The sequence below is a fragment of the Triturus cristatus genome, chromosome 4_1 (genome assembly GCF_964204655.1).
Source record: "Triturus cristatus chromosome 4_1, aTriCri1.1, whole genome shotgun sequence".
NCBI lineage: Eukaryota > Metazoa > Chordata > Amphibia > Caudata > Salamandridae > Triturus > Triturus cristatus.
This window is the reverse complement of record NC_140585.1, coordinates 375,712,345-375,734,908: the sequence shown is the minus strand read 5'-3', so window position 1 is coordinate 375,734,908 and position 22,564 is coordinate 375,712,345. Positions and strand designations below refer to the sequence as shown.

Genomic DNA, 22,564 nt, shown 5'->3' with positions numbered 1-22,564 from the left:
TTTAAAAAAACAAAATGCACCACGAGGGCTGAAACTTGGGGAGACCTTTTTAGGCATTTCTTCTCCACAGGAGCAGGAGAGAGCGCTTACCTGCTCCTGGAATCTGCTCCAGTGGGGAATATGTGATGTCAGTGCGCCTAGCAGCGCACTGACACAACAGATGGGCTGTAGAGGGTGCGGGGCTGATGCAAAAGTGATTTGGTGTCTCCCCCAACCCCTAAAAAAAATGGAATCCTCCAGGTACCCACACAGGAGGATTCTTTGTAGCCCTTCCCAGTGCTGGCCAATGGCAGGCACCCAAGTGGATAAATAAAAATTATTTAGATATATTTACTTTAAGTTTCTTACATGATGCTTTCAGTGAAGTGAGGTTCAGCCCAGTAAATACAAAGCAAAGGTGCGGTTAGAGTAAATTCTGTGAATCAAGTTCTAACTAAGTTAAATTAAGAAGTAAAGTTAAATACCCGCCCAGACCGCAGCAACATGAGTTATTGTTGATAAACTTCTAGTGTTGGATAAACTGCAAAACCTAATGATTGGAAAAAGAATGTTTATTGAATAAAAGTAAATGTATTGCATTTAACTGAACGTTTTGCCAGCAAAGTATGAGATCATATTGGATTGTTCGGTGTACATTTATCACATGCTGCTGTTTATTCAAGTTGTGATTTGAGTTGTACTGATTTAGTATAATCAATAAACAGTACTGTTGCTAAGCAAAGGAATTTTATTAGCCCTACCACCTAGGGTGCTTCTGGGGCCGGTTCCTGTGTTGTTCCTGGGGTGCCTTCCCGTTGTCGTTTTAGGTGGCGTTAGTTATGCTTGTTTTTTGTTCTGTCCCTCAGCCTGCAGGTGAGATCAAGGAGATAAAGCTCAATGGTAAGTCTTGTGCTTCTGGTGGCACAGGCTCTCACAGAACGATACTTTGAATCCTGCCACTACTGTCGACATATCCTGTGATGGTTTACTTTCAAACTGTGCTTTTAAATTGGCTTCTCTTGTTGTTCCTTCTAGTTTGGCTGGACGGTTCTGAAGCATTCTGTGCCCAATCTCTGTTGGGGGTTGGTTTGGGCTGTTGCAGGTTTTGTGTCCGTGGGAGTGTCTGTGCCTTGCTCCGTTCGGGGTCCCTTTCCAAGAAGGGTGGCCTCTTCTTGTGTAAGTTTGTGGGGTGCTTCTTGGAGTTCGCCACAGACCTTTCTGTCGCGTTTCCGATTGGTGGTGGGCGGCGAAGTTTCTGCAGATTTTGACGCTGCTGTTCTGTGTGACTCTGTCTTTTGTAATGATTTCTGTTTCTGCACCGGTGGTGTCTTAAGCCGATGGTTGCTTGGGTATGCCCTCATAGAAGTAAGGACTGTGATGGGGAGGTTGGACGAGGAGGTAATGCCCAGTTACTTACCGATAAAGCTCATTACTGCGAGTCTACGACCTCCCAGTCACAGTCCTGGTTCCCATCCCTCCCTTCTTGTGTTCAGGTTCATTGGCTTTGGATTGCAGGATTTCCGGGTGTGAGGTCAGAGGTTTTATATCCCACAGGATGTGGGTGTGGCCTAGAGGGGAGTGATGGGACCTGTATGTGTGTTTTTCAAATGAGCTTGATTAAGGCTGCAAGGAGGAGCTGATGCTCATAGATGTAAGGACTGTGACAGGGAGTCGAAGACTCAGAGTAATGAACCTTACCAGTAAGTAACCGGGCATTCACCCAACATGCTCATTACAAGACAAGATAAGGAGCTGAAAAACAAAGGTGAGAAGGAAGAGTCGTGTGGAACGCCTTTTACAAGCTGAGAGGTAGTCCCACGAAAATGTGAAAGCATTGGAGGCATGTGCCTTTGAGTAGCGTCAGATATTCTTAACCTGTTTTTTCAATACTTCTAATCCTAACTAATTGCAGAGCACATCTTTCTAACGCGGCATTGTGTATCCACCGGCGAGACAAGGAAGCCGCACCATGTGCATTGTTGCACTTGCGGTGTGTTTTTGTACTTGTAGAATGCACTGTGCTCATTAGACCAGAGTCAGGGAACAGGCAGGTCCAAGGAGAACTGTTTTTGAACCATCTACACTGCTTTGTTTTGTATGATTATGCGGAAACTCTGGCAGCCGTACAAGAACTTTACATAGTCAGTTTTTATCTTGGTTAGCAGTCATGCATGCCAAAGAGAAATTACATACCAATGTCGATTGAGCTATCCATCACCTTATCCTCGCCATCTTTCCTGAGCCAGACACAGTAGCCACAATACACTTAATGTGAATGAGATAGCTTTCTGAAAGAGCCAGGATGTCGACGAGGCCAAGGAGCAGTAGGTGGCACGGTGTTACGCACCATTATTTCAGATAAAGGCAAGCTAACTTTAACAATGCAGAGCCGCAAATTAGCCTAAATTATAAACCAGAGCATTTCCTTCCCCAGGGCCTCGATTTTTCAATGGCCCCTTTGCTCTTGTTGTTAATCCTTGCATTTTATTTCAGGGTTTAGGGTAACACTCGAAGTGTTCTTTAGAGTATAGTGGGGCTTGCCTCCACTTGTCTTCTTCAGATTAGAAGCTTTTGAAGTTTGTGACCCTCCTCTGGGTGGGGAGTCCTGTTTTTATAAACACCCTATTACATCTCGCCTGCAGACAAACCTCAGCCTTCTATTGTTCAATGCATACTGTCTACAATACAATAGGTGAAGTTGACTTTGGGTCATCAAGCCTATTGGCCGGCTTTCTTGTCCATTTGATTTTTCCTGCTCCCTATTCAACGGATTTCCCCTCATTTCTGTGTTTGTCCTGCCCTTGCAGGATAGCTGCTTTACATCAATTGTGAATAGAATATTTTTAAGTTTAAAAAAAACCTTTATTGATGCCAAAAAGTTCCATACACAGCATGATGCCTACATCTCAGGTGGGCCGGCAATGCAAAGTGACGTGTTATATAGCATTAGAGGTGGGAGAGAAGGCACACAGCAAGCCGCCTACAACCACGTCGGGCCGGCCGCGTCAGGTAGGCAATTATTATTGTTAGCCTCAAAAAAGGTCTCAAACATTTACGATCTAAAAAAAAACCAAATAACTTAATAATGGTACCACTGTTCACCAATGTTAGCAGGATAAAAATGGCCACAGTCAATGATTGCTGCCACCCAGTTACGTTCATATATGGTGTGTCCTAAACCCCATAGCTACATTTTAGTCGTTATGCCCCAACCTGTTGGATGTCCCCTATGCCTCAATTCCCATCCCCACCCTGTGCGCCATTCCCATCCGTGCGGGAGTCAGTGGTTGTGGTGTGCTCCAGGGCATAAGTCTGGAGAGGAGCCCAGATATCGCGCGGGCGAGAGGAGGGTAGTAAGAGTTCATCATAGGTTTGTAATTGAACTTGACAATATATAAGGTCGTGTAGCCACTCCTTAAATTTAGGTACTCTTCCTCTGCCCCAATTGCAAGCGATTTGTCGTTTAGCAAGGAGGAGTGCCAAGGAAACATATCGACGTATCTTAGCAGGCAGCAGTTCAGTATATCCCAGGAGTGCAGTGAGGGGTTCTTCCGGCATGTGTAGCCCTGTCATTTTATCTAAAGCGAGTAAATCTTCTCCCCAATGTCAGCGGACAAGCGGGCTGTCCCAAGCCAAGTGTTTGAAGTCCGCTCCATCTTCCCCACATCTATTGCAATGATCATTATCGCACAAGTGTAGGCGATGTAGGCGTGCAAGCGTATAATATAAACGGTGAATGTATTTGTAGTGTATGATATGCAGTCTGCTGCTGGCGGAGACTTCGCCGGTTTGGCGACAGCAGAAGGACCATTGCTCTTCAGTGAGGGGATGTCCCAGCTCTCCCTCCCATTTATTCTTGGCTGGGGTAAGGTCATCCTTGCATTCACTTTGAGTGGTGCGATACAGGAGTGATATCACATGCATAGGAGTGGTTTGCTGTAGGAGGGCGTGGAGGGGGAGCATAATGGGAGGCTTTTGTGGGAAGCATGGGGTGAGGGTCCGCATATCCTGCCGAAGCCTAATGTAATAGGACCGGTCTAGGGGGTGGGGGAGGAGGTTCCGAAGAATGTCACTAGTACAAAATTTCCCCTTTACATAGAGTTGTCCCCAGGTGAGACTGGACAGCTTGCGAAGCAGGCGGCGGCAGCCCCCTTCTTGTGTGACCGGGAGATCATGTCTCCCCTGGAGAGGTAACAAGGGTGAGTAGAGTAGGGGACAGTGAGTTCTTCGTGCCAAGTCCTGCCAGGCACTAGTGGTGCATTGAACAGTGGTGGAGACCAGATGTCTTAGAACCGCGGGGTTGCTCAAATATGCTGTGCATGGTGTGGGGGTCCTGTACCCGTCCTCTATCGCTAGGTGGGGCATGTAAGGGGGGATATATCCAATAGGCTGCGTAGTGAGCCTGGGCATAGATGAAATAGAGTTCTAGATCAGGTACCTCAAATCCCCCGGCGGCAAGGGGGTCACATGAGGATGTCCCAGCTCAGCCTGGGTTGTTTTCTGCCCCAAACAAGACGAATCAGTTGGGTTTTGATGTCTTTACAAAAATGGCGGCTAGGAACGTAAGGGATGTTCATAAAAAGGTAAAGCAATTTGGGTAGTACCACCATTTTAATCAGAGAGGCTCTGCCAGCCATGGAGAAGGGCAGCGCAATCCACTTGGTAATTTTTTCAGTTAGAAGATCCAGTGCGCGTCCTTAATTGGACAGCATCAGATCGTTTCGGTTCCGAGAAATGACTATTCCGAGGTATGTAAGTGTATCTCCACACCATGTGAGTGGATAGTCCGGTTCGAAGCGCGTGGTGGAGTCCGTAAGGGGGTATATCTGGGATTTCCCCCAGTTGATATTAACCCCAGAGAGGAGGCCAAATAGGATGAGGAGTCTAAGAATGGGGTTAAGGCTCTCGTCGGGATTGCGTAGGTATAATGTATGGTTGTTAGCATATAGTGAAATTAATATTTGCCGCTCTGGATAAATCAGCGCATGGTCCCGGCAATGTTGTCTGACTTTGGCCGCCAGGGGTTCAATCGCTGTGGCAAAAAGTAGGGGCAAGAGGGGACACCTTTGGCGGGTGCCTCTGACTATTGTGAAGGGGGAGGATTGGATGCCGTTGACCATGACTCTGGCCTATAGACCTGTGTATAATAAGTCTATCCAGGCCAGGAAAGGAGCGGAAAACCCCATGCGTTGCAGGACGAAGGCAATGATTTGAACGCCTAGTAGCGCCGAGGAATATTGCCGCGGCGTTCATGTGAAAAGAATACTTTTTTAAAAATTGTTCTTTATTGATTTTTATATTTGTTTACATGCACATGACATTTCCTTTTCCTGGTCAAGATACAGGTCTTCCAAACTCATCCATGTAGTTCAACAGCCATGGGGCCTTCGACCCAATAAACATATTAACAACAGACTCAACAATAACCATGTAAACCCCAACCCACACCCAAGGCAGCAGTGTTCAACGCTGACCTATATCGAGAGCCGATACAAGCCTCGTTCTCGCCAGTGGAAAGATCCCCCTGGGCTCTGTCTCCAGAATGATGTTCTATTTGAATGTCAGGTCATTTACTCCGTATGGGGGGACACCCACAACTCCGAAGACAAGTCTATGTACTATTACCTGTTGTAATCGCGACCACACCACTCACTGCTTGTATTTCCTGCAAGATTAGATAATCTTAACTTTTATGCATTCTGTCTACTGAGGGAGAGTCTGATTTTTCTTCAATGGCCAGTAAGAAATCTTCCTAAATGCCCACAGCATCACCCGCTGCTCCCTGGCCCTTCACCGCATGCAGAGTGCTTTTCTCTGCCATTGTTAATTTCTGGACATTTTTCAACCATGTCTCGGAGTCTGACAAAGTGCATGCCTTCCAACCAAGAGCTATGTTCTTCTTTGTTACAACTAATGCAAGTTCTGTGAACAGACACATGTTTAAATGTCTTCGTATATGGCATCTGCCACATAAGGCAAGTCAAAGGATCCTGTGATATCATCCTGCCTGCCATCTCTCCAGTAAGTCCTACGATCAGGGATGAATATCTCTACGCCTGTGAGCAACACCACACCATATGAAAAAGCCAGCCTGAGCCTGCATGTACCTGGGGCAGAGATTAGGAGCTCCAGGAAACATTTTAACTATCCTCTAAAGGAACATGTATGTGTGGTGCATAGTTTATCTGAGTGAACATAAATTAAGGGTTTCTCGTGATAGTCTTTCGGTATCTAATCACACCTACCCACTCTGTGCCCGTGAGTTCCCTCCTTATGCATTTTTACCACTGATCCCTCATTGGGTCCTTTTAATATGAAAGACTGGTGCAACTGCTATATGTAGTATCGTCACAGCATGCCTACAATCACCCAGAGTAAGTATTCCGATATGCATCCTAGAGCTGCCTGGTTCTGAGTGCTCTTTGTCCGCCTCAAGGATCGCACAAACTAGAAACTGCCCCAGCAGAATATCAGTCTCTTCTCTAAGGCTCTCAAATGAGCACATCAGACTCCCTGATATAGAAAGCCCATAGTCGGAGCCCAGCCTTTATCCAAGATCATTTCTTGCACATTTGCAACAGTTCCCTAAATTACGTTGAGCACCACAATGGTACCATTCAAGTAATCTGGATTAACTAAAAGCAGCTCCTGACGAGTTCGTCAGAGAAGCATATCTTTGGTCCAACAGAAGGTTCTGCCTAGTATAGATCTAAACCAAACATTTGCACGCTTAGAGTGCCACATAAATTGTGCAAAATCGTAAATGGCTCTGGGTAGTTACAAGTCTTCAGGTATAGAACTGCTCCTTTCTATGAAGCAGTTGTATTTTAATGTAGAAAATTGAAATGATTTACAGTAACTGTGTAGGTATGGCTTCATGTACTCCTCCTGATTGGTCTCCTGTGCGCTTGGCAACGTAACACACTATCCTCTGCATCTTCCCAGAACTGCTCCCACTAGCAGCTCATACTACCTTTCATGCTTCAACTTGTGGTTTTATGTTATGTTTCAAAAGATTGTAGTCCTAGGTAGCCGCAGCTTGGCTTTAGCTCATACAGCTTGGAGTTCACTATCCGTGTATTGTGTTTATTTCTACGTGGGGCATGGATGAAGCACTCCCTTTGAGATTTTCTCCTCCTCCACCTCTCCAGTTCAGACCACTGCTTCATCTGTCAGCAGCTGCTAATGCCATAGATGGCCCTGCCACAATTTGCTGGTTGTTGTTTGCCATCCTTAGTCCTGGAAGTGAGCACTCCCCCCAAATACAAGTGCTTAGGTCTCCTGCTCAACCATTTAGGAAAATTGTGCCTCCTGGTGCCAAGGGAAAGGCTCTGTTTGAGGCTGTGTAAAGGTACCTGAACTGTCAGCCAATAAGAGGCTAAAACATGTCTTTAAAATGGTCCCCAGACTCTTGTTGCTAGGTGTTCCAGTGAGGGGTCTCCCAAGAGAGTGTGTAGACTATATGCGTTAAAAGAAAAGTTGACTTCAGTATGAAAGACTCCCTAAAAATTATAAGGGCATACCCAGAGGAACATTTATATCTGCTTAAAATGAAATGTTTCAACTTTGAACAGTCTCAAAAGTATCGATAGTCTGCAGTCTTTGTTCTAGGCTATGGACTCAACAGACTCATGTCTGCAGTCTCAAAACTAGACTTGAGGTGTGCCACACATAATATGGCACCCATAGTCCCCCCCCCCCCCCATCTACTTGCTGAGGACGTTGACTATGAGTACCATCTTAGGTGTATTTAGTCTATGGCCTAGTTTTCCAACCTGTAGGCTACCAGCTCCATTTTAGGTACACCAAGTGTAGGGACTCCACCTCACGGATCAGATATTTTTTTACCTCTCATCATTTGAGTGGCCCTATTAGCCCTCTCCCATATGCCCCTTCAAGGATGCTCTGGGTGCTGTGCGATCAAAGGGGGTGTCCTTGCGGTTACTCCTCAGTCCACGGATGAGGTGGGGCTGCTTTAGCCACAGAGATCAGAGTCCTTCAAAGTCATCTTTGAGCCAGTAGAAGGCCAGCTGCAGCTGGGCTACCGGCCTTCATCCACAGCTGGTCTAGCTGTATCCTTTGGCAGAGGCTAGTGTCCCTCTTGGGCGACCAATCTGGACTCAGACGACATTCTTGGGTCCAGCAAACTAAGGTGCAACTTTTGTCCCTCAAAGTATCAGTCTCTTGCAGTGCCCAGCAGCTTTGGCGATTTTCCAGAAATGGCTACTGACTTGCTGAATTGGGCTACTTCAGCTTTGATTGCCCTGGTACTGGTTCAAGGGGGTTAGCTGACAAACCATTGTAGTCACTTTTTTGTTCTGTGGCTCAGGAGCATCTTTTCCTCGAGCCAGGAGCCACAGACACATTCCTCTCTTTGCTAACCTAAGGTGCAGTCCACCGGACGGTGCAGCTTCTCTTTGTCAGGTCCAGGGTCAGCAAGGTATCCCTTTTTCGTTTTTTGCTCCAGTTCCATAGTGATCTGAGTTTCAGGGTGTCCTGGGTACCATACGTATCCCCACAGAGTGCTATGGGGGGGATGGGTGGGGGTCACTAGCTAATGAGCTACCTCGATCCCTCCCGCCCTGTGATGACTTCACGCTATGTGTAGCATCTAGCAACCTGCAGTGGAATATTCTGCCCACTCCCAAGATTTCCTAACCCTTCCTCAGATGTTAGGAGCTTGGTAGCCTATTCTAGAGGTATAGCTATCTGTGGCTATGGGCCCTCGGGAAAACCAGTTTGGGCACTGGTATCCCCTCTCTGTTCCCGCAACCAGCATGTCTACCTGAACAAAGGGGCAATCCTTCAGGAGTGTGATTGCCATTTTCCCACAAAGGCTGCTTCGTCTTTGAAGCTGGCCTTTTGGGCCAACACACTGAGTGGCTTCCTGCAAGTGGGAGGTAACACCTCCCTCATAGTATGCTACCATTGTTCTCAATCCTGGGTGTCATTCACACTACTCCCCAGGATGGCAGAAGGCTGTCTGGTGGTCAAAAGTTCTGTAAGGCCACTGGAGAAACTGAAAAACGTCCTCAAAAGTGACATTACGTTTGACTTGGGCACAGGACCCGCCAGTAGGGGCTATGGGTAACCCATCTCTTCTCAATACAGACTTAGCCGCAATCCTGTAGGCCATCAGCACGTCCCAGGCCTCAGTGGAAGAGAAAATAGGAGAAGTCCGTATCGACATGTCCCTTATCCGACGAAGATTTGCGCAATGCCACGGCCCGCATCTCAGAAGCAGAGTCCCGACGCTCCACAGTTGAGGACTATGTCCATCAGTGGAAGGAGCAAGTGGCCCAACTAAAGACCCACACCAGGAAACTATACAGACGTGCTGAGGATGCCGAAAACCTTTCACGTCGCAATAACCTCCGCCTGGTGGGATTTCCAGAAGCGACTGATCAGGAACAAATGGCCACCCTCATCGAAGCGTGTATTTTATCCTGGATGCCTAAGGACACACTATCGGCGTGGTTTGTCATTGATAGGGCCCATCGATCTCTTGCACCCAAACCACCGCCCGGGGCCCCACATCGCTCTATTATAGCCTGTATTCTGAACTTTAAGGACCGAGATGCAGTCCTACGGGAGGCACGAGCACTGGGTACCCTGAAATTCCAAAATCACACCATAATGGTGTTTCCCGGCACTGCGACCCCACATATTGGGCCACACTCTCCACATGATACACGCAAACCAGGCTAGTAACTCACTCCGGGTCCTGTCCTGGAATGTTAATCGACTGCTCAATCGCAGTAAACGTACTGTAGTCTTGAAATACGCCCAACGGCACTCCCCCGATGTCCTCCAGCTGACCCACCTCTTGGGAACCCACTGCTCCTTCCTTGCTCGTTATGGCTTCGACAGGGTGTGGCATTCCGGCTTTAACAGGGACTTACGGGGGTGGCCATCCTGCTACAAATGACCCTTTTGTTTGTTCCCACTCACATTAACAGGGACCAACAGGGACGATTTGTGACACTCTCTGGGACGTGGGAAGGGAACACCCTTAACCTCGTATCCATATACATCCCGCCTGCGATGCTCAACCCAACACTGCAACGCCTTACTGGCGTCATTTTCACCATTCCCTGGGGACTGATGATCCTGGGAGGTGATTTTAACGCGGTTATACAGCCCACTCTTGATGCCATGGGCGCACCCTCCCCCACCAGAGCGACCCAAGCTAAGAAACTGGTTGATTGGGCAGCTGCCTCAGGTCTTTGCGATGTTTGGAAACCCGAATCTCCCAATACACCCACACCTCAGCAGCATACCATACCCACGCATGTATTGACTTGGTCTTTATGCCTGCCCCTGACTGTCACCTCGTGACTGACATTTCCATCCTTCCCCGGGGAATCTCGGACACCTCAGCATTACTCCTGCACTTAGGCAGGACTCCTGCTGGGCAGCACCCGATGTGGCGCTAGAACGCCTGGTTTCTGCGAAATAAAGAGCTCCGGAAGACTATTGGAGAGGAACTGCAACAATATTTTCTCACAGATGTAGGCTCTGTCTTCTCACCAAGTACCCTTTGGGAGGGGAGTAAGGCCCCCATCCGAGGAGTGGCCAAAAGCCACCTCCGGACCCAACAGCTGGCCCAAGACAGTCGCCTAACCCTTCTTGGGGCGCAAGCGGTCCGACTGGAGACTGAACTTGCCAGTGCCACGGACGTGGCCTGCGACAGGCGACTGCCAGCCCTACGCGAAGAGATCAATCAATTGTTGCTGGATTCAGCCAAATTACTGCAGTGCTCGTCGGTCGCCCGGGTATATGGCTGGGGAGACAAAAACGGGAAACTGCTACATAGGCTTGCCTCATACCCCCTTGCAAATCGAATCATCCCCGAGATTCGAGACTCCTCAGGAGCCGCTTACCACACTTCAGTAGAGATTGCACCGATGTTTGCAGACTATTACGCCCACTTACATTCAGCACATAAGCTAGAGGAATCCCTCTCAGATCTTCTGGACTCCAAGAAGGTCCATATCCCCTGCTTGACGCACTCAGAGGCAGCTAGCCTAGACCTTCCCCTTACCCATTAGGAAATAGGTGCCGCAATCTCCCAGCTGGCTTCCCAGAAAACTCCGGACCTAGATGGACTCCCTCAGAAATATTACACTTCCTATCGGGAGCTGCTGATCCCCCGCCTATCTGCCCTCTTCCAGCAAGTGGCAGAGACCGGAGCATTCCCCCCAGAGATGGACATGGCTACCGTTGTGGTCATCCCGAAGACCCAACCACCCTTGTCATCCTGCGCGGACTACCGGACAATCTCCCTAATTAACACCGAAGTCAAGATCTACGCCACGGTCTTGGCCCAGTGCCTGCAACCACTCCTTAGCAGATTGGTTAATCTGGACCAATGCCAACGCATAGCACCAGACATTGCCTGAGGCGTCTTCATGTAGCTCTTGCAAACCGGCAGACACTTACCCCGTACCTAGTGCTCCTCTTGGTGGATTTCAAGAAAGTTTTTGACGCTGTTGACTGGCTCTACCTTGAGGACGTTCTTTCAACAATGGGCATGGATCAACAGTTTCGGCGTATGGTCCGCTTCCTATACTCCAACCCCAGAGCCAGAGTACTTATCAACTGGACCCTCTCCAGGATATTTCCAATCCACAGAGGTACGAGACAGGGCTGCCCACTTTCCCCGCTCCTGTTTGCGCTTGCAATGGAACCCCTGGCGTGTCTTATCCGCGCGGATGACTCGATCCAAGGTTGGGCATAGGAAAATCATCACATTGACAAAATTCCCTTATATGCGGACGATGTCCTGCTTTTCTTGGCGGACCCGGGCCACTCCAGCCATAGATCTCGCAAATCCCTGTAGGACTTTGAAAGGGTTTCTGGTCTCCGGCTTAACCCGACAAAATCAACTCTTGTGCGTCTCCATCTCTCCAGGGATTGCTTTGACTGGCAGACTAACATCCCGATTAGGCAGCAATCATTTAAATATTTAGTCATATGGGTTGCTTTACTCCCTGAACTAGAATGGGTGCTGGTTGCTGTCAAGAAGGCTAAGGAAGACCTCTGACGTTGGAAAGCCCTACCACTAAATCCGCTCGGAAGGGTGGCTCTATTTAGGATGATGATCCTCCCTCGATTTTTGCACATCATCCAAAGTACCCCCTTCCACTATCCCCGGAGCTGGTTCAAAAAGATGGATGCCGTGATCTCTCTGTTTCTGTGGGGAGGTGGGAGACTAAGTTTGGCTCTCGCCCGATGCCGCATTCCGTCCTTTGACGGAGGCATGGGTATGACCGACCTGTATCTATACTGCTTAGCTACCCGACTACTTGTCCTTCTCGACTGGTTTACCGGTGTATGATCTGACCAGCCTACAGAACCGAACTACAAGACATGAGCTTCCCCCGGATCCAGGCCATCATGTATGGATGCCCCATCCCCAAAATAGTCCCAACGGTGACTAGGGCGGTCTTCCTGGCCTGGCGCTCGGCCCTGCGACACACGCAATGAGACTCTAAACTGAGCCAACAAACACCACTGTGGCAGGGGATGTGGTTGGCTGAGGTGGCGGCGTTGCAAGTCTTTAAACAATGGTATCACATTGGCATCTCACAACTGGGAGACATATGGGTGGGAGATCACATAAAGACCTTCCAAGACTTGCAGAAACATTTTACCCTACATACCTCACAATTCTACAGATACTTACAGATGTGACATGCCCTCGATGCGCACATATCCACAGGCACTACACTCCCCAACTTCAGCCCACTAGAAGCGCAAGTCATGATGGGTAATTTGGGGAAAGGCGGAATATTGCGTATATACCGTACCCTCACGGACAACAGCCCCACAACGCTTGACTCGCTTAAACTCCGGTGGGAGGGGTGGCTGGGACCCCTGGAGGACGAGGACTGGCGAGATGCCCTTATGGCCCCTAAGACTGTCACGGCCTCTGCCAGACTTCGAGTCATCTAAATCTACTACCACCACACTGCATATCTAACCCTGGAGCGAATGCATAGAGCGAGGCTGCGTGCCTCACTCGTTTGCACTTGCTGCGGGCAACAACCAGCAGACTTTTACCACATGGTTTGGTCTTGTCCGCACCTTATAAAATACTGGGACAGGATAGATCTGAACTCACATGTACCCTGGGTTGGCATGTCCCTCATGACCCCATGCGCCTCCTCCTGGGCATTATAGGTGGCCTGGACTGGTCCCGAGCGGATAAATCATTCTTGGGGACAGCCATTATGGTGGCCAAGCACGATATCGCGATGGCCTGGATGCAACCTAATCCCCCTACAATAGCTAAATAACGCAGAGGTGTGGACTGGTGTGCCGCTCAAGAGTAACCCTTGTTTGAAGCCAGGGGCTGCCCGGCCAAATACCGAAAGATACAGGAAACAAGTTAGTCTAGCTTAAGATTAACTTCAGAATCCAGCGCAAAGAGTTCCGTTCATGGTGGAGGAGGCCACGAGAAGCAGGTAGAGCCTCATGGATTGTCATCGCTATAGCTCGAAGAGCTCGTTTGGTGACATGGACAGTCATTGCCGTAGCTTCCTGTTGCAGCTCTTGTGTTGCCGGTCACTGGAGACCGAAGAGCAGGTCTCACCAGAGGTTCGTATTGCCAGTCGTCGGGGGTGGCAGTCTTGATGTGAACAAGTCCATTCACTGCTCTGAGGAGCCCAATCCTCATGATTTTCACCTTTTTTTTTGGAGGGCGGGTGAGTAGATTCTGATGCCAGCCAAGAGTCCAGACCTGACCTGGGGCATCACCTCTTGGGGATCCGGGACTCACTCCAGGAGAGACCAGCAAGCTTCAAGCAGGTGCAGTTGCAATAGGTAAACTGGGCAGTTGCAGGGAGACCTCAGAAGCGTATTGTGTCCATCTAGTTCACACAGAAGGTCAACCAACTAACACTTGGAGTAATGTTGGTTAGCCTGAGATTAAGGCAAGCTGGACAAGTCTTCATTCTCAGACAGCAAGGCAATCCTTCAAGCAGCAAAGCACTCCTTTGGCAGCAGGGCAGTCCTTCTTCTGTAGTGTCCACAGGTGCAGGAGTGTACTGAAGAGCTGCTCTAAAAGTCCAGTATTTATACCTGGTGGCAGCCTTGCCCTACCCCCACATTTGGTTCTGGAAGGTTCTTCCCTTTCCAAAGCTCCAAACAGTCTGGGGTGACACGCAGGTTTGGGTTTGCATTCCTTTCTATGTGCAGGAGGCAAATCCTGTGGAAGTTGGGTTAGGTACAGCTCCTCCCCTGTCAAGCTGCCAAGATGGCCCATCAATCAATCAATCAGGATATTTGTAAAGCGCGCTACTCACCCGGGGGGTCTCAAGGCGCTAGGGGAAGGGGGGTCCGCTACTGCTCGAACAGCCAGGTCTTGAGATGCTTCCTGAAGGAGAGGTGGTCTTGGGTAAGACGGAGGTGGATGGGGAGGGAGTTCCATGTCTTGGCTGCCAGGTAGGAGAAGGATCTTCCTCCCATGGTGGCTCTTCGAATGCGTGGAATGGCGGCGAGGGCATGGCTGGACGATCGTAGCTGGCGGGTGGGAGTGTAGAAGGTCAGGCGGTTGTTGCGGTACCTGGGGCCCAGGTCGTGGAGGGCTTTGTGTGCGTGGGTGAGGAGTCGGAATGTGATTCTCTTGCTGACGGGGAGCCAGTGCAGGTCTTTCAGGTGTCCGGAGATGTGGCTGTGTCGGGGGATGTCCAGGATGAGTCTTGCGGAGGCGTTCTGGATGCGTTGGAGTCTTTTCTGTAGTTTGGCTGTGGTTCCGGTGTAGAGGGTGTTTCCGTAGTCCATACGGCTGGTGACGAGTGCCTGGGTGACCGTCTTCCTGGTTTCGGTGGGGATCCATCGGAAGATCTTGCGGAGCATGCGTAGGATGTTGAAGCATGATGATGAGACGGCGTTGACTTGTCTGGTCATCGAGAGGGAGGAGTCCAGGATGAAGCCCAGGTTGCGAGCGTGGTCCGTTGGTTTGGGTGCGCTGCCCAGGGCAGGGGGCCACCAGGAGTCGTCCCAGGCAGAGGGAGAAGGTCCAAGGATGAGGACTTCCGTCTTGTCGGAGTTCAGTTTCAGGCGGCTGTTCATCATCCATTCGGCTACATCTTTCATCCCTTCGTGCAGGTTGGTTCTGGCGATGGCTGGGTCGTTGGTGAGGGAGAGGATCAGCTGGGTGTCGTCGGCGTAGGAGATGATGTTGAGGTTGTGTTGGTGTGCGATGGCTGCGAGGGGGCTCATGTAGACGTTGAAGAGGGTGGGGCTGAGTGAAGATCCTTGTGGTACGCCGCAGATGACTTCGGTGGCCTTGGATCTGAACGGGGGGAGGCGGACTCTCTGGGTTCTTCTGTCGAGGAATGAGATGATCCACTCTAGGGCCTTCTCTTGGATTCCGATGTTGCTGAGGCGCTGCACTAGGGTGCGGTGGCAGACAGTGTTGAACGCTGCGGAGAGGTCTAGGAGGATGAGGGCCGCTGTTTCCCCGTTGTCGAGCAGGGCTCGTATGTCGTCAGTGGCTGCGATGAGGGCGGTCTCGGTGCTGTGGTTGGCTCAGAAGCCGGACTGCGAGTGGTCGAGGGATCCGTTCGTCTCGAGGAAGGCGGCAAGCTGTCTGTTGACGGTCTTCTCGATGACTTTGGCCGGGAACGGGAGGAGCGATATGGGGCGGTAGTTCTTGAGGCCGGTGGGGTCTGCTGATGGTTTCCTCAGGAGGGCGCTGAGTTCGGCATGCTTCCAGCTCTCCGGGAAGGTGGCGGTGTTGAGGGAGCAGTTGATGATGTCCCGGAGTTGGGGTGCGATGACGGAGTCGGCCTTGTTGAAGATGTGGTGGGGGCATGGGTCGGTTGGTGATCTGGAGTGGAGGGTGTTCATCGTGTCGATGGTGTCTTCGGTGCTGACCGGGGTCCAGGTGCGGAGGGTGGTGGGGGGGCGTTGGTTCGGTGGTTGGGTGCGTGGTCTGTGCGCCGAAGCTGTTGTGTATGTCGGCTATCTTGCGGTGAAAGAACGAGGCGAGTGAGTCGCAGAGGTCTTGTGAGGCAGTGATGTCGTTGTTTCCGGCGCTGGGGTTGGAGAGCTCTTTGATGATGCTGAAGAGTTCCTTGCTGTTGTGTGCGTTGTTGTCTAGTCGTTCCTTGAATGCTGTCCTCTTGGTGGTGTGGATCAGCTGGTGGTGTTTGCGGGAGGCGTGCTTGAGGGCGTTCATGTTGTCTGTAGTCGGGTTTTTTCGCCAGGCTTTCTCGAGGGTGCGGCAGTTCTTGGAGTTCTTGAGGTCGTCGTTGAACCAGGGGGCTGTCTTGCTTTTGGGCTTGTTGGGATGGTTTTTCAGAGGTGCGAGGTCGTTGGCGCAGTTGGTGATCCACTGTGTGAGGTTGATGGCTGCTTGGTTGGGGTCCGTTGAGTTGGCGGGAGGGTTCTGGCTCAGTGCTGTGGAGAGCTGGTCGGAGGTGATCTTGTTCCAGCTCCTGCGGGGGACCTGTTGCTGGTGGTGGTGAGTAGTGGTTCTTCTGAAGCTGAAGTGGACGCAGCTGTGGTCTGTCCAGTGGAGTCCGGTGGAGTGGCTGAAGGAGATGTGCTTGCTGGAGGAGAAGACTGGGTCAAGCGTGTGTCCGGCGTAGTGGGTGGGGGTGTTCACCAGTTGCTTGAGTCCGAGGTTGGCGAGGTTGTCCAGCAGGGCTGTGGTGTTGTTGTCGTTGTTGTTCTCCAGGTGGAAGTTGAGGTCCCCTAGGAGGATGTAGTCTGAGGAGGCGAGGGCGTGCGGGCTGATGAAGTCTGCGATGTCTTCGCTGAATTGTGTGCGGGGTCCTGGGGGTCTGTAGATGAGGGTGCCTCTGAGTGTGGTCTTGGGGTCGGTGTGAATCTGGAAGTGGAGATGTTCGGCGGCTGTGAGGGTGTCGTCGGAGTTGGTCGTGATGCGGATGGTGTTCTTGTGGACGATGGCGATGCCTCCTCCTGTCTGGTTGGCGCGGTCCCTCCGGGTGATCTTGTATCCGTCCGGGATGGCGATGGCGATGTCGGGCGCTGAGGAGGCGTTCATCCATGTTTCCGTGAGGAAGGCGACGTCTGGAGCAGGTTCCAGAGTTCCACGGCGTGTCTGTGGACGGAGCGGGTGTTGAGCAGGATGCACTTCAGGTGGTTGCTGCTGGTGCTTGGCTTGGCGGGTGCGGTGCGGGTCCGGATGCAGGAGAACTTGCAGCATTGGCAGGTGAAGGGTCCGTGGGTGCGTCTTGGGGCGGCTCTGCAGCAGCCGGGGATCCGGCCGGTGTTGAGTGCGATGAGAGTGGCGGCGTTGTTGGTCTGGCGGGTGGGCTGGCATCTGCGGGGGTCAGGGGGTCTGGCGCTGGGCGCGGGCCAGGCGCGGACGGGCACAGACGGGCTTGCCTGTGGCGCGCCTTCGGCGCGCCAGCGACGCGCGCTGCCGCCACGCGGCCTCCATATGAGTGGGAGAGGGAGGGAGGAGCAGCTGGGAGGTGGGAGCGGGGCGGCCAATGGGGTGCGAGGGGGTGGAGCTACGGGACGCGGTGGCGGGAAGCGGGCGGCGAGGGGGTGACGTGGCGAGCACGGGAACAGAAGAGAAAGGGGATCACAATCGGGGCAAAAGGAGAAGGGAGCAAAATCCGGGCAAAGAATGAGACAGGTACAATGAAGGCGAACACAGGCACTCACTCGGGGTACAGAAATAGAGGGAGGACACAGGCACTCGGTCGCAGGCAGTCGGTCACAGCAGCAGCGGGAAGCGGTCACACAGGGGCTGCGTGGCGGTGAGGGGAGCGACCTGCCTGGTAAACAGGGTCAGAGGTCGCTCTCTCTACCGCCGCGCGGCCTCCATATGAGTGGGAGAGGGAAGGAGGAGCAGCTGGGAGGTGGGAGCGGGGCGGCCAATGGGGTGCGAGGGGGCGGAGCTACGGGACGTGGTGGCGGGAAGCGGGCGGCGAGGGGGTGACGCGGCGAGCACGGGAACAGAAGAGAAAGGGGATCACATTTGGGGCAAAAGGAGAAGGGAGCAAAATCCGGGCAAAGAATGAGACCAGTACAATGAAGGCGAACACAGGCACTCACTCGGGGTACAGAAATAGAGGGAGGACACAGGCACTCGGTCGCAGGCAGTCGGTCACAGCAGCAGCGGGAAGCGGTCACACAGGGGGCTGCGTGGCGGTGAGGGGAGCGACCTGCCTGGTAAACAGGGTCAGAGGTCGCTCTGGCAAAAGGTTTATTTTGCCAGATCTAACTCCTAGTTTAAAAGTGCACTACAGGCTGCTTTGGCAGGCCTAAGGCATGTTTTAACAGGCTTCTTTAGTGGTTGACATAATGAGTACTGCAGGCACACTAGTAGCAGTTACATTATGGCCCTGGTTACATGTAGTACTATTTACTATGGACTTTCAAGTAAATTAAATGTGCCAATTTGGTGTAGGCTAATTTGACCATGTTTGAATGAGAGAACTCAAGCACTTTAGCAATGGTTAGCAGTGGTAAAGTACACAGAATCCTAAAGCCAACAAAAATGAATTCAGCAAAAGAGGAGGGGTGAAAGCACAATGGTTGGGGGAACCTCCCCAAGGATGTGAGGTCTAACAGCCTCTAGAGACCAATAATCTAGGAATGCCTTTATCATGAGGTATGTGACACGTTTAGCCCTGAAACCTATTTGAAAGGGTTCTAGTAATCCCTACAGCTCCACAAAAGACTTGTACCACAGTCTTCTTCAAAAAGAAACTGTGAAAAGTTCAGTTAAGGGCTAGATCAGCTGTGTCAGTGTATGTTTTCTACTGTAGCAGAAATGCATCAATCCTTTATGACTAGGTTGAAGATTTACTTATCTGAAGACTAGAAAAGGTGATGGTGCCAGTGTTTTACCAGCATAGTATGATGGGGTTATTCGTAGATGCAGAAGTCCTGGTGAAACCTAAAAACATTGAATATTGTGCCAGTAAGAAAGGTTCAAAAGGAGCAGAATTTGGTTTGCCGCCACTCCTGAGTTGAACATGCCAGGTGGAAGTGAAGTGCAATTAATGGATTAACATTAATCAAAATAGTTGAGGGAACATATTGTTCTGGACCCTATTAAGTACTGGTATGTTGAATTATTCCCCCCCCCAAAACACGTATGATGTTCATGCTGGCAGACGATGACCTGGAGTTTTATTCTTCCCACCACAAAGTAGGCCACTTACTTTGCCCTGCCTTGCCCAAGTTCACACGCCCAAATTCTCCAAAGGTTGGATATTCCTAGCTGTTCTCCATGAAGTTGTATGCAGATATCCTTTTGGTCAGCGCTCACATTTTTTGTTTCTTAGACAGCATGAATGAAGGAGTGCTTTGTAAACTAGTAACCTCTGGGATTTTCCCCCTGCTAGCTTTATGTCGCACATTATTTCTAAACTGAGTGGTTTTTTCAAACAGTAAAAATTTACTGCGATTGTTTGCATGCTTGCTCTTCTCTCTTTTTACTATTTTGATACACTCCTCTGTTGATTATTTGATTTAGTTTGAGGGGAGTAGGAGTGGTCTTATTTTGTTCCCTTCCTCTCTTGTTGATTTACGCACATTATTTCTAGACAAGCACAGTGACACCTTATAGAAAAGTTATAAGTCCAAAGCCTTGTCCGGTTAAACACATAGTTTCAGTGATTTAATCCTGGGCTCACCCCCTGGTAGCTTTGGCACAGAGAAGATATACTTAACTTGGGAAAAGTGTGTAAAGTATTTACCAGTCCCAAAATAATTAAAAAGTGAAAACATGACACAATAAAAACCCATAACCAATTTCTAACAATAACAATTTAACAAGAAAAATGACACCAAAATAATTAACATTCAATAAGGGTAATCGGAGGTATGAATTAAAAAAAAAATGGGGGCAAAAGTGGCAAGGGAAAGTAAAGTGTCAATCAGAAGCTTGCAGAGCCTTCTTTTTTCAGTGTCTGTGAAGCATGTTCTGTGTCCTTGAATCATGCTGCTTGTAGAATGTGCTTACTGCCTGCAAGTGTGCCACCATCCATGTATAAATAGCGTGCCTTGAACACCAGGTCTGAACTCATTTTATGAGATTAACTTGTAGCAGGATGTCTTGTTTTTCCTGGTGTTATAAGTGAGGTATGTGTTCAGGGCTAATCTGAGTGACATAGCATAGGACTTCTTGATGCATGTTTTCTTATCAAGTAGGGGGACCTCCGCTTCGGGCGGGCTGAGCTTCAGGTAGATGCTGGACATTCAGTCTGGGTGAGGTGCAGGCCATGTTTGAGGTGTTGGATGTCCAGAGTGAAGGAGAGCAGGCCTGGACTGGCCAGTCTGCCACCCTGACATTTCCCTAGCAGGCTGCATGCTGGGGGCTGCTTTCACAGTAAACAAACGTATATATATATCGATATGAAATCTGTAATCATTATCAGTATTTTGGGGTTCATATATCAGGCATCTGCTTGAGGGTAGGGTATTGTACATCATTGTGAAATTAATAAAACTAGTTTTCTCACAACATGATGAAAAACCTTTTTGAATGTTAAAATCTTAGAATTCAATAATAGTCTCCATAAATCATGCGATCATGGGAGCCTCCCGTCTTCTGAAAAGACCTGCCCAGACGCTTTGACTGTCCCACTTTTTGACATCATTGCGGTAGTTGAGAATTGTAAATCCGCGGGGCTGAAGAGCATGAAAAGTGCCAGCCATGATTTGAAGCAGGTTGATGAGAGTGGTAATTGATGTTCTTTGTGTTCGTCTCTTGGTCCATTGCCTCCAGTGGAATATTGTTCTGAGTCTGGCTTGCATGAGTCCTCTTTTCCAGCTCGAGGCCTGGTTCCAGCATGTAGAACATTGGGGTGGTGCTGTACCTCACGCAGTGTCAACCTGTGCCTTTAAATCAAGATACGTTACAACAAACAATTGATGGACGGAATGCTGACAATGCAGACATTCTCCCCCTGTCAAGAGATCTGGGTTAAATCCATCGTTCTTTTGCCCACTACACCACCCCAGTTTAGACAGACCGAACTGCCAAGCCATGTCTTCCCTGGACCGGAATCAAGCATCCTAGGACCGGTTTCTGGCTATCAGCCGTCATCAGCCAGGATAGCTTGACTCCAGTGGCGTAGTGAGCACGGGTCCCACGTCTGGGAATACCCATCCCACTTAGGGCGAAAAGCGTCTCCATGCCACTGGAATCAAGCTATCCTGGCTGAAGAGGGGTGAAACCCCGAAACCGGTCCTAGGATGCTTGTTTCCAGTCCAGGGAGGACCTGGCTTGACAGTTCAGGCTGGACTGTTCCCATGAGGCACAGGGTCAAGACTGATTTGCATATGGCTGGGTTCAAACTGGAATGGCATGGTGAGCAAAAAAACGATGGATTTAGGCCCAGATCTCTGTACTGGGGTGAATGTATGACATTGTTCTGCATTTCTGTCCATCAATTGTTATTTTTGCATTTGTCACCCCGAGTGGGACGGGTATGCCTAGACGTAGGTCCCGTGCTCTCCATGCCACTGGAATCAAGCTATCCTGGCTGAAGAGGGGTGATACCCCGAAACCGGTCCTAGGATGCTTGTTTCCAGTCCAGGGAGGACCTGGCTTGGCAGTTCGGGCTGGACTGTTCCCATGAGGCACAGGGTCAAGACTGATTTGCATATGGCTGGGTTCAAACTGGAATGGCATGGTGAGCAAAAAAACGATGGATTTAGGCCCAGATCTCTGTACTGGGGTGAATGTATGACGTTGTTCTGCATTCTGTCCATCAATTGTTATTTTTGCATTTAAATCAAGATACATCACAGCAGTAAGGCCCCCGCATCATAAATCACACTGATTCTCATCATATCGGCTTTAGCAGACTCTAGATAAACAGTTGAATTACAGAAGATATTCATTACCAGCGATTCTTGCATTTTTTATACACCAGGGACTTTGCCACATATGCTTCTTCAGTAGGAAATGTCCTCCGTGCTCACTGGTATTGGTTGAGATCCCTGGTAAACCTGCAGCAGGTACCGTCTGCTCATCGGATAGTAGTGCGGGTCGTATTATTTCCCGTAAGGCATCACTCCGAAAGCCGAGGTACTTTGCTCGGCTGTAACTTGTGTTTGTGCCTGAGTGCTTGATGGCCGGTTTGTGCTGCTCCTGGTAGACTCCGCACAGCATAACTAGCGCTATATGGGAAATACCATGTTGAGATACAGAACGCATAGTCAGTTTCCTCACATATGGCCCCGCTACAGGGTAAAAATGTTGGACTTGGTTGCAAAAACCTACACGATACTGTGTCGTAACGGTACCTACCGAGGCGATGCTTGTGTCCTGCTTTTCTGCCAGCACTTGAAAAAAAAATCTATGTATGCGCGTTCTCTGTTTACTTGTACACCTGTTATGCGACTAAGTAAGTAATCGTTGGCCAAATATTTCCCAGTGTCAAATTTGCTTTCCCAAAGTATTGTTTTTGTTTTGTGGATAGTTTGTTGGCATCTGTAGTTAAGGCCCTTAATCGGGAATGTGCGGAATGTGAATCGTCTTTGCTTGTGTTTGCTGCTCGTGTGCATACAGTCGTCAGCCGGAAGCATGGCTCTTTCCCACTTCTTTGCAGCATAGAAAGTGTCTAGTGAGGTGAAAACC

At 49.9% G+C, this 22,564-nt stretch overlaps 1 protein-coding gene across 2 annotated transcripts in view; it reads left to right on the top strand.

Moving 5' to 3' along the window:
• ATXN10 (ataxin 10) overlaps positions 1-22,564 on the top strand; it is an 842,223-nt gene that overhangs the window by 692,484 nt on the left and 127,175 nt on the right. The gene's annotated exons all lie outside the window — the stretch shown is intronic.